This window comes from Hesperophylax consimilis, chromosome 30, assembly GCF_061612785.1.
Source record: "Hesperophylax consimilis isolate HC1 chromosome 30, BYU_Hcon_1.0, whole genome shotgun sequence".
Lineage (NCBI taxonomy): Eukaryota > Metazoa > Arthropoda > Insecta > Trichoptera > Limnephilidae > Hesperophylax > Hesperophylax consimilis.
Window position 1 is genome coordinate 1179525 of NC_142865.1, and position 12324 is coordinate 1191848.

Genomic DNA, 12324 nt, shown 5'->3' on the forward strand with positions numbered 1-12324 from the left:
TGATACTGAGAGTATTTTCCACTCTGGAAAGTTCAGAAGCCATCTGGTTTGAAAAAGATAATAAAAGTACTAGAAGAGGCTACCAATAAATAATACTGTAAGCGCCATTGAGGTGATTGAATCACAGAGCGGCTCTGTATTCACTGGCGAACTGTAATAATTACCACTAAATAATGAGTTTGTTTTGTTATATTTTGAATTATAATGTCACATCACAAAGTATGTGCTTCCTATTCAAATATTTTCATTATTTACTCTTTGTAGACCTACTTATACAAATAGAAGACTAAAATTAAAATAATGTCCGTTCTTCTCCGTCACAAAATGTTCAGGCATATAATTCAAACTGACCATAATAATGATAGATATTGGTAATTCACAAATTGGTTAGCATCTTATCAGAATCCGATTGGTGACATTTCAAAGCACACTATATGCGCAGTTGTATTGTACATACGTTATTGAAATGTATCTTTACAAATAAAATATGCAGAATATATTTTTTTAAATTGGGTTTATTTGCATTGGATAAACTTTCATAAAGAAACTGAAATCTTGACATAAACTTTTTAATTCAAGATTTCTTGCCATTATATTTTGTGAAATATGTGGCAATATTTCACAAAATATGATATTTTTTATTTATTTAAAATGCGATAAAAATTATTTCCTTGTCTGTCAAATCATTTTTATTTTATTTTATTTGCGCTGTAAACAATAATAATAGTAACCATAAATATGAAGACATGAAAGTATAGGCCAGTAATTTTCAAAATAAAATCACTGTGCGCCCGTGAGCGCCTTCTGTAGCAAAAAATTATCACGCGTATTTTGCGTGTCAGTTGGTGCTATTATCACGTGTATTTTGCGTGTCAGTTTTCAAAATAAAAGAATTTTATCATAGATGAGCTTGGAACATCTTTTACGTTCTCATACTTCCGATGGCTGAATTAGAAAGTATCTTAACAGTAGCGTTTGTAATTTCGCTTCGAAAACTTACTGTGTCATTTCTTGTGAACATTATTTTTATAGCGCCGATTTTGCGTACACCACTCTAAGGATGCTTTATATCTGACTGAGATATATAACATAAACATCATATTTTTATGAATACAAATTTTGGCGACACTACACACAAACGAAAAAACAGTTTGTGGCCTACCTTCATTATTTCCGTCCATGTTTAATTTAGCTTTATTATAGGTACCTACATGGTTTTATTCATATATATTAGAAACATTAGAATAACTGTCATCGAGTATAGGCTATACTGCACAGGTTATAAGTTTGGTATATAGGGGCGAAGATGCGATTTGCATAGAATTAATATATAAGTGAACTATGTTGGCGTCACTACATACACACTAAAAACGGTTCATGCCATGTATCTTCCTTGTTTACGTTCATATATATACACACATATAAATAAATATATTTTTATGTAACTTTATGGTTTTATCATAGAAGCAATGGAGATATGGCGTGGAAGTGTGTCGACCGTCGTTGAGCTTGGTCCTTACTGCTCAGGTTATAAGTTTGGCATGTATGGGCGTAGATACAATTGGCATCAAATTAATGTATAGGTGAACTATGTTGGCGACACGACTAGTACTGTATCAAAATATAACTAGCCGTCGGAAACAATAGTTTTATTGTTTCAACATCCAACTCTGTTGATAATAATTAGCGCCAATAGTTGAAATATAATAACTACTTGCGAATATTACTTAACGCAGTCAACGATTCAACTGTCTAATAAATAAAAAGATTTAGAGTTTGCACTTCGTGAACAACATTACTCGATATTTCAAATGGTCTTTTGGTTACGTAACTCCTGCTAGACGTTTTACTTTTATTTTTCCATCCAATATGGCCGATACGCATCGCAAAGGGACAGTCAAATTTATCAACGACAAGCAAAATATATCTTCAATGTCTTTAATATTTCAACAGGGTAACGTTTTCAACACCGAAATGAACGTCTTCCAACAGTTTCAACTTTCAACTTTATTATAGAATTATTATTACATGTGTGGGGCATAGAAATAATCGTCATACATCAATTATCTGGGGAACAACCCGTTAATAGGGATTCTAATACGATTTTGATCTATTTTTTGTTTGTTTTTTTGTTAGTATCGTTTCGATCTCCTATACGTTTAGTTTGATTGTACTGGCTTGTCGCGCGTCTATTTAATCTGTTTTTGTTAATTGTTTTACTTAGGAAGTAAAAATAAATAGGTGTTTGATATAAATTTTATGACTAAACTAATTTCTAAGTGAAGAATAATTATTAGTGTTAGTGTCGTAGTGTGATTGAACTTTGAACTGATGATAAATATTAAACAGTTGAAGTGCTTTCCTAAATAGATATCAAATATCAATGGCGAACAATAATCAGAGTGATTTGTGGAAGTATTTATAATCTGATGGAAAGACAAAAACTGCAAAATGTAATGTTTGTAAGCGTGCACTCTCACACAAATCAACAATTTCCAATCTAAAATGCCATTTAAAGCACAACCACCCGATTGAATTTTCTTTGCTTGGAGCTCATATATCCAGCGAATGTGGTCAACACGGAACCGTTTCTAAATTAAAATAATTTAAAAACCGTAATTACTAAATTATCTAAAAAAAGATAATAACATATGTGATGAATGAGGTTTCATCGAGTATGGAGAATTAAGCACTGAAAACAGACCTGAGCTAATAAATCATTACAAATAATCAATTATAGTTGCGTTAACGTTGGCGTTATTTTCAACAGTTGAAAATCGCTAACGAGAACAACGTTGGCGTTGGATGGAATTATCGTCAACGCCCAGTACTAGACACGACCCACAAACTATTCATCGACTTTTCAACGGTTCATGGCCTATCTTTCTTGTTTCCATTTATGTGTAATTTAGCTGTTTTATAGGTATTTATACAATAGAAGCAATGGAGGTATGGCATGGAAGCGTGCCGACCGTCGACGAGCGTATACCATATGCATACTGCGCGGGTTACATTTGGTATGTAATTTTAATAATAATAATGAAAAATATTAATTATTATTTTTATTTGCAAAATTTCAAGAAGTTAATAATAATATTTGAAAAATTTCTATAGGGCCGGTTTTATGGGCAATGACCTTTGTGCACGCACAACATGAACCTAAAAAGGCCATGTTGGCATAATAGCACATAATACTTTGTGCAGGGTTGCCGATGCAAATGCATTAAAAACCCACAATATTAGTTCAAATGTTTAAATAAAATAATTTTACAAATAAAATTAAACAAAATTCTACGAAATTAGTTTTTTTTTACTATCTAGTCATTTTCGGCTTTTTTCTTTCGTTCAGGCTTTAAAAGTAGAAATTTCGTTGAATATTTACTGCTAAAGAAAACCAAATTATAGTACATTCTCACAATTATTATAAATATTATTTTTAATGTTGTTGGATAATCGAGAAATGTCTAGAACCCCGCATTCTATACACAGAATATAAGTTCTTCCCGCAAAATAACCAATTCAGAAAAAAACTTGAGTTGAGTTGAGAAACCCAAGAGTTTGCAACCCAGGATTTGTTTGCAATCCTCTCTACATCGGTACTGCTGCACTGGGTGTTTCCAAACATACAAAGAGATCTTCAATATGTAATTTTATTAGATTTTTTCTGTATTTATTTTAATATTAAAATTAATTATTTAATTAGTATTTAAAAATGTTTACTAAACTTTTACTAAGGAAATGTTTTAATCATTTACAAATTTTCACGAAATATTGAGATAACCGAAACAAATAATATTTTTTATGAAATAAATTCTTATGATATCTTTTACTATTATTATTATTATAAAAGCCTCATTTTATATTTTTTAGTAGACAATATTTACTTTTCTTTAAAATAAAAAATAAATATTTTTAATCTAATAAGAAACTAGCATCGAGTCAAGTTCAGATTTGGCCGAAGCCGAAAAGTTAACAGTAAAAAAGGTTTACATGGCTAAATAATAAAAATTCAAACATTATAACAAATGGGCCAAATAGAACACTTTCTGTATCCATCTAAAATGTTCAGAAATGCACTGGTTTAGCAGTAATTTTATTAATGTTCCAAATTTAAATAAAACAAGATTTAAATATATTTTTCTTTCTTACGAACCTCGGGGTTAGGCCTATTACCAAAAGTGGTCGCATCCATTTCATTATTATTTTATTTTTTATATTTTTAGTAATAGCTATATTAAAAACACAAGGCAAAGAATTTTATTCAAAGACCTCCTCACTGGGTATTCTTGTTCTGAAGCGGATTGTAGAATGTTGTAAGGGTGTTATGTCATGATTTAATATCTAATTTGATCTAATCTACAGTTTTGTTGATGTTTTAGACCATAACAATAACAATAACTATACTTACAATGTTTCCATTTACCCCCCAACTTACACAAACTCCATAAATACAAACAAAGTACAGAAAGATAGGGGAATTTCGAGAAATACCAAAAAGTACAAACAAATACACAATCTATATCGTATCTGAATGCAAAAAATACTTAACCCTCGCTCTAACACTGCGGGGAGGTGAAATAAAGTTAGAAGATAGGATATAAGAAGCAATGAATTATTTTTAAATACTTTAATAGAATCAGATGATGTTTCATATCAATAAAGTTTAATATATCCAGAAATAATTGTTGGTGAAATAGTGATTTTTTTTTTATTTATCGAAACTTTACCATGGCATTCAAGTTATGTGAGAAAGGAAAAAAGATAACATTTTAAATTTATTTTAATGTAAGTCCTGAAATTAAAAGGGTTCAATTCCCTCGCGATCTTTATGTGGCTAAAATTAGAATTTTTGAAAGTATGTTTGAAAGTTCCCAAAAGAAATCAGCTTGTAGTATGATTGTTGTAGGTACCTACTCCTACATGTTCTGGTTCGGTCTAAAATAAATGCATACATTTTTATTATTTGTGAGCTAGGTTTATATGTGAACCATCCTATAACACGTCATCGGCGCGTGATCGCTACGGCTGGCTGTAAGTACCTATCTACATGTACCTACATATTTGGTTGGGACATATAGTTACAAGTTCATGCTAAACAAATTCGGGAACGGACATTTTTACCAAATTATAGAAATGATAATATTATATTACCATAAGTAGGTACCTATTGATAGGTGCATATCTCATGGTCCGATTGTTTCATGATTTAGATTATATATTTTACGACAATTTGTAGGAATGTAGTTATGTTACGAACGTTTACTAGTACCTGGTACGGGGAGGGGAAGGAGATGAGAAAGAGGAAGGTAAAGAAGTACCTGACTATTCAGATCTAGCACTATTATATTTTTAATTATAATGTCAAAACACAAAGTATCTGCTTCTTATTAAAATAGATCTATCTATATATGTAATAATTACCTTTTAGGTCTGGGTCCCACCCAGGCTTAGTGAATTCAATTCCTCGGCTGGCTAAGTCCTCCATCATGACACAAGCAACATTTTCCGCTTACTGTGATAGTAGTGGGATATATTTAAAGATTGTCAGGTTATTGGTCACCTGGGTATGTTTGTCTCTGTTTAAAAAAATATTACGTGGGCCCCACTGTTGTACAAATCGCTAGCCAAATAGCCAAGAGCCTTAAAATAATTGAAAAGACCTTTTTCCCTGTGCAGAAAACTATCTTTAGAGAACAGCCGTGAAGTTTGTGTGCTTTTATTGATCTACTGGTATTAAAATGAAAGATGCTCTGAAGAACCAGCATCATTGATCTCTTCGGTACCTACGACTGGTTCTTGAGTTCAACAGCTCGGCTGTGGGACGATTTGCCGGCCTCTGTGTTTCCTCCCTCCTACAACATGGGTCTCTTCCAGTGCCCTGTTCAATCCTTCCTCTCATCCAAAAGACCCTTCATACAGTATCCCCAAAGATGTCATATACCATGAGAGAAAATATTTTCCTCGGGGCCTCCTATGTGATATTAATGTTAAAAACAAGTCTGAGCGGAGCGCATCATAGTAATAAAATATGGATCATTTAATTTATATTGCGCTGTTTTTGTGAAAGATAGGCGGTATTCAAAAAAATCACTCAAGAGTCTGCTCCTAACCGCCTGGCGACACTGAAAGTACACATTTACAAATGTTCCGAAAGTGCCTGTGCAAAGTGAAAGTGCCGGAAATATACTATAGTATATGTACCAACGTATTAAGTCAACTTAATAAACTGTTAATTACACCTATTTACCAAATATTTTTTTCTTGCGCACGCCGTAATTTGAACCCGCGACCTCCGAATTCGTAGCCAACGATCGTAATCTCAATCTCCACGGCGAAACAATGAACAATTATTTTTTAGTTTTTTAAAATATTGCATTATTCATGTAACATGGCGATACTGAAAGTACCTATCTACCATTCTTGAACGTACATATAGGTACGAAGGAATTATTTAAAACTAATAAGTATTGTGAAATTATACAAATTTATCAAATAAAATTTACTTGCGCACGCAGTACTTTGAACCCGCGACCTCCGAATTCGTAGCCAAGGATCGTAATCTCAATCTCAACGGCGAAAAAATGAACAACTATTTTGTAGTTATTTAAAATATTGCATTATTCACGTAACATGGTGATACTGAAAGTACCTATCTACCATTCTTGAACTTGCCGCAAATATACCATATAGGTACTAACGAATTATTTAAAACTAATAAATATTGTGAAATTATAGAAATTTATCAAATAAAATTTACTTGCGCACGCCCTAATTTGAACCCGCGACCTCCTAATTCGTAGTCAAGGATCGTAATCTCAATCTCAACGGCGAAAAAATTAACAACTATTTTGTAGTTATTTAAAATATTACATTTTTCACGTAACATGGTGATACTGAAAGTACCTATCTACCATTCTTGAACTTGCCGCAAATATACCATATAGGTACTAACGAATTATTTAAAACTAATAAATATTGTGAAATTATAGAAATTTATCAAATAAAAGTTACTTGCGCACGCCCTAATTTGAACCCGCGACCTCCTAATTCATAGTCAAGGATCGTAATCTCAATCTCAACGGCGAAAAAATTAAGAACTATTTTGTAGTTATTTAAAATATTGCATTATTCATGTAACATGGCGATACTGAAAGTACCTATCTACCATTCTTGAACTTGCCGCAAATATACCATATAGGTACTAACGAATTATTTAAAACTAATAAATATTGTGAAATTATAGAAATTTATCAAATAAAATTTACTTGCGCACGCCCTAATTTGAACCCGCGACCTCCTAATTCATAGTCAAGGATCGTAATCTCAATCTCAACGGCGAAAAAATTAAGAACTATTTTGTAGTTATTTAAAATATTGCATTATTCATGTAACATGGCGATACTGAAAGTACCTATCTACCATTCTTGAACTTGCCGCAAATATACCATATAGGTACTAAAGAATTATTTAAAACTAATAAATATTGTGAAATTATAGAAATTTATCAAATAAAATTTACTTGCGCACGCCCTAATTTGAACCCGCGACCTCCTAATTCGTAGTCAAGGATCGTAATCTCAATCTCAACGGCGAAAAAATTTATTTAAAATATTGCATTTTTCACGTAACATGGCGATACTGAAAGTACCTATCTACCATTCTTGAACTTGCCGCAAATATACCATATAGGTAGGTACTAACGAATTATTTAAAACTAATAAATATTGTGAAATTATAGAAATTTATCAAATAAAATTTACTTGCGCACGCCCTAATTTGAACCCGCGACCTCCGAATTCGTAGCCAAGGATCGTAATCTCAATCTCAACGGCGAAACAATGAACAACTATTTTGTAGTTATTTAAAATATTGCATTATTCACGTAACATGGCGATACTGAAAGTACCTATCTACCATTCTTGAACTTGCCGCAAATATACCATAAAGGTACTAACGTATTATTTAAACAAATAAATATTGTGAAATTATACAAATTTATCAGATAAAATTTACTTGCGCACGCCGTTATTTGAACCCGCGACCTCCGAATTCGTAGCCAAGGATCGTAATCTCAATCTCAACGGCGAAACAATGAACAACTATTTTGTAGTTATTTAAAATATTGCATTATTCACGTAACATGGCGATACTGAAAGTACCTATCTACCATTCTTGAACTTGCCGCAAATATACCATATAGTTACTAACGTATTATTTAAACAAATAAATATTGTGAAATTATACAAATTTATCAAATAAAATTTTCTTGCGCACGCCATAATTTTAACCCGTGACCTCCGAATTCGTAGCCAAGGATCGTAATCTCAATCTCAACGGCGACACAATGAACAACTATTTTGTATTTATTTAAAATATTGCATTATTCACGTAACATGGCGATACTGAAAGTACCTATCTACCATTCTTGAACTTGCCGCAAAAATATCATTTAGGTACCAACGTATTATTTAAACAAAATAAATATTGTGAAATTATAGAAATTTATCAAATAAAATTTACTTGCGCACGCCCTAATTTGAACCCGCGACCTCCAAATTCGTAGTCAAGGATCGTAATTTCAATCTCAACGGCGACACAATGAACAACTATTTTGTAGTTATTTAAAATATTGCATCATTCACGTAACATGGCGATACTGAAAGTACCTATCTACCATTCTTGAACTTGCCGCAAATATACCATATAGGTACGAACGAATTATTTAAAACTAATAAATATTGTGAAATTATAGAAATTTATCAAATAAAATTTACTTGCGCACGCCCTAATTTGAACCCGCGACCTCCAAATTCGTAGTCAAGGATCGTAATCTCAATCTCAACGGCGAAAAAATTAACAACTCTTTTGTAGTTATTTAAAATATTGCATTTTTCACGTAACATGGCGATACTGACAGTACCTATCTACCATTCTTGAACTTGCCAAAAATATACCATATAGGTACTAACGTATTATTTAAACAAACAAATATTGTGAAATTATGCAAATTGCACGGCGTAATTTGAACCCGCGATTTCTGAATTCTGTTTTTATAGTTATATTATTATTGCATTATTCACGTAACATGAGAGTATGAAGTATGTACCTCTCATTATTATTTTACGTACATTTATACTTTTGAATAGGTAACTAGAAAAAAAACATAAAAATAAAAAGTATAAATTTCAGTACGGGTGGTGAAGCCCACATTGTCAAAGTATGAAAATAAATTTATTTTGAAAATACATGTATCTGTAATATGATTAAAAATTATTGAAGTATTTTTTTAATGTTTGCACAAACGTAATATGTGTAATTATTTGTATTAGATTATTTTAAAATCAGTTTTTAATACACCATCATAATATTATGTACGAGCATATATTATAAGTAGGGTTGCCATCTCTAAAATTTGGCAACCAGGACAAGAGGCGTGAAAACCCCGGATTTTAGAGCCCATAACCCGGACATGTCAACAGATTTTTTTAAACACAATCAGTGTAATAAAAACAGTTTAAAATGTCATAAATCACCTTTTTATTTATTTTCAGACCTTAAAATTGAATTTTGTCATCTTTTATCATCATTTTAAATGTACCTAACAAAACAGAATCTTATTACAGTTTGTTACACATTGTTTTCATAATCAGTTAGAATTTTTTCATTCTTAAAATAAAACAAAAATTATTAATATACTGTTATGAAAACTAAGCCTTATTAAAATATTAAACTTAACAAAATTCAATTAAATTTTTAAACAAAAATCATAAAAATACTGAAACCATTTTAGTATTCAGTCTTACAATTTTTGAGGTAACTCTTTTAAATGAATAATAATTATCTTCTTTAAATTTGTATCAGCAGTTATTTACACAACAAAATACCTCTTAACATAATATGAACTAAATTCAGTCTTCTTAAATCTTAAAGCAAAAAACTGACCCTTTTTAAAGTTTAGACTTACTGGAATGTAAGTTACATTGTTAATTTTTAAAACATATAATATCCAAAACTATTCTCATTTATATCACCTTAAATTTTAATCAACAGCCATATTACCTTAACACGGGCATTAGCCTAGTATGGTTGTAAAAAAACATAACAATTGTAATTTCAAGAAATCTATGAAATAATAAAAAATTAAAATTAAAATTCTACATTTCTTTTACGTAATAAAAACAATCATTACTTTAACTACAAAAATGAATAGAAATTATAGCACTTGTAAGTACATTATTTGATTATCTAGCTATTAAAGATTTTTCCTAGGCCTCTTGTCTTTTTGTATTTATCTTTCCGAGAGCTTTTAGAATATATTCCCTTTTTAAAAGGAATTTGTAAAAATCAATGCAGCTGTATTCTTGGAAATTGAATTTAATTTTAATTACTGACGAGATTGTTTCTAAGTTTATTAAATTTCTTTCTTTTGTCCATTGTTGTGAAATCAATGAGAATATTCTCTCCACGTTGGCGAACCATTGACAAACCCGGACTACAAATGAAACCCCGCCCGGACGCTCCCCGGACGCCTTCTAAACTAGGACAAATCCGGGGAAACCCGGACGGATGGCAACCCTAATTATAAGCATGTTAATTTTATTATTATCTATTGAGAAAAAATAATACCAACAATTAAATAAAAAAAATGGGTGTGTCAAGCCTACGCAAGACAGAAGTGAAACTTCTAGTATTCTTCTCTCTCTCTCTTTTCATTTCATTCTCTCTTTTTTTCTGTCTATTGACATATTTATAAGTAGCATGTGATAAAAAAAATTAAAAGTTATAAAAAAAGAAGAAAAAAAATTAGTTAAAGCGGGGATCGAACCTCGGTTCTTCACGACCATATATATAATATTTACACCTTGCTAATGTTTTCAGTATTATTAGGGCTTTTTTATACTAATTTTCATATATTTATTGGCAGGTAGAGTAGAAATTAATATTGTTTAGCGTTTGCCAACGACCATACCATGTTGAACACACCGGTTCTCGTCCGATCACCGAAGTTAAGCAACATTGGGCGCGGTCAGTACTTGGATGGGTGACCGCTTGGGAACACCGCGTGCCGTTGGCCTATTTTTTATTTTAATTTCATGTTTTTTTTATTTTTTTATCATTACTATAATTAATAATATCATAAAATTCTTTAACTTTTCAAGTATGCTACAGGCCTAAAATATTACTTAGTGGATTGATATTATGGTCAACCATTGAAAAAAAAAATTCCTACAAACTTATTAATGTAATTACGATCTTTTTCAAGCGCGTATGTAATGATTATTTTTATCAACCTCGCACACACCTTGCTAATTTTTTCAATATTATTAGGGCTTTTTTATACTAATTTTCATATATTTATTGGCAGGTAGAATAGAAATTAATATTGTTTAACTTTTGCCAACGACCATACCATTTTGAACACACCGGTTCTCGTCCGATCACCGAAGTTAAGCAACATTGGGCGCGGTCAGTACTTGGATGGGTGACCGCTTGGGAACACCGCGTGCCGTTGGCCCATTTTTTATTTTAATTTTATGTTTTTTTTCATTTTTTTATCGTTAACATCATAAAAAATTTTATATCATTCTTTAACTTTTCAATTATGCTACAGGCCTAAAATATTACTTAGTGGATTGATATTATGGTCAACCATTAAAAAAAAAAAATTCCTTAAAAACAAAAAAATAATATTCCATGGCCGAGAATCGAACTCGGATCAACTGCTTCGAAAGCAACTATGCTGACCATTACACCACCAACGCCAGTTGTCGAGATGAGCTAAGAAGCATTTATATTTTACTTCAAAACTTTTACTACATCAAATGAACTTTAATCGGTCCCGCATTTTCGTTTCGGTCATGAGTTGGTTTTACTCCTCGAAATTGCATGACGCGCGTAAAGAAGTTTCACTTCAAAAAAATATTTGCGGACACCGGGTTTAAAAATGCGACATTCTCCGACAAAAGCAAGCGAAAAAGAATACAAACATAAATTAGGTAAATAGGTACCGAGCCTTTGCTAATTCGAAAATTCACAATAGAAAATTTCAAAAATCTGAGAACGATACGATAGTGGCATCTATGGATATTTTAGTAATGTATGGCTCAAAGCATGCCTTCTGCATAATTTTAAAATTGGCTTCAATCTATGCGTTGCGTATATAATGCAAAGTGTTAGTTTGGGGACAGATACTTTGGGCCTGTCCCCAAACTATACAAATGTCCCCGAAGTATGGGCGCGCTCGAAAAACTGTCCTCATTCTATGCTTCCCACATATATATATATATATATATATATATGAAGTGTTTTTTGGTGTAGCTCAGT

At 31.6% G+C, this 12324-nt stretch overlaps 2 non-coding genes across 2 annotated transcripts; both read left to right on the plus strand.

The window, feature by feature from the left end:
- The first annotated feature begins 10955 nt into the window (after window positions 1–10955).
- LOC149409499 (5S ribosomal RNA) lies at window positions 10956–11074 on the plus strand. The gene has a single exon (XR_016305171.1). It is a non-coding gene; the product is annotated as a 5S ribosomal RNA (ribosomal RNA).
- A 322-nt stretch (window positions 11075–11396) lies between these two features.
- LOC149409500 (5S ribosomal RNA) lies at window positions 11397–11515 on the plus strand. Its single transcript, XR_016305164.1, has one exon. It is a non-coding gene; the product is annotated as a 5S ribosomal RNA (ribosomal RNA).
- The last annotated feature ends 809 nt before the right edge of the window (window positions 11516–12324 follow it).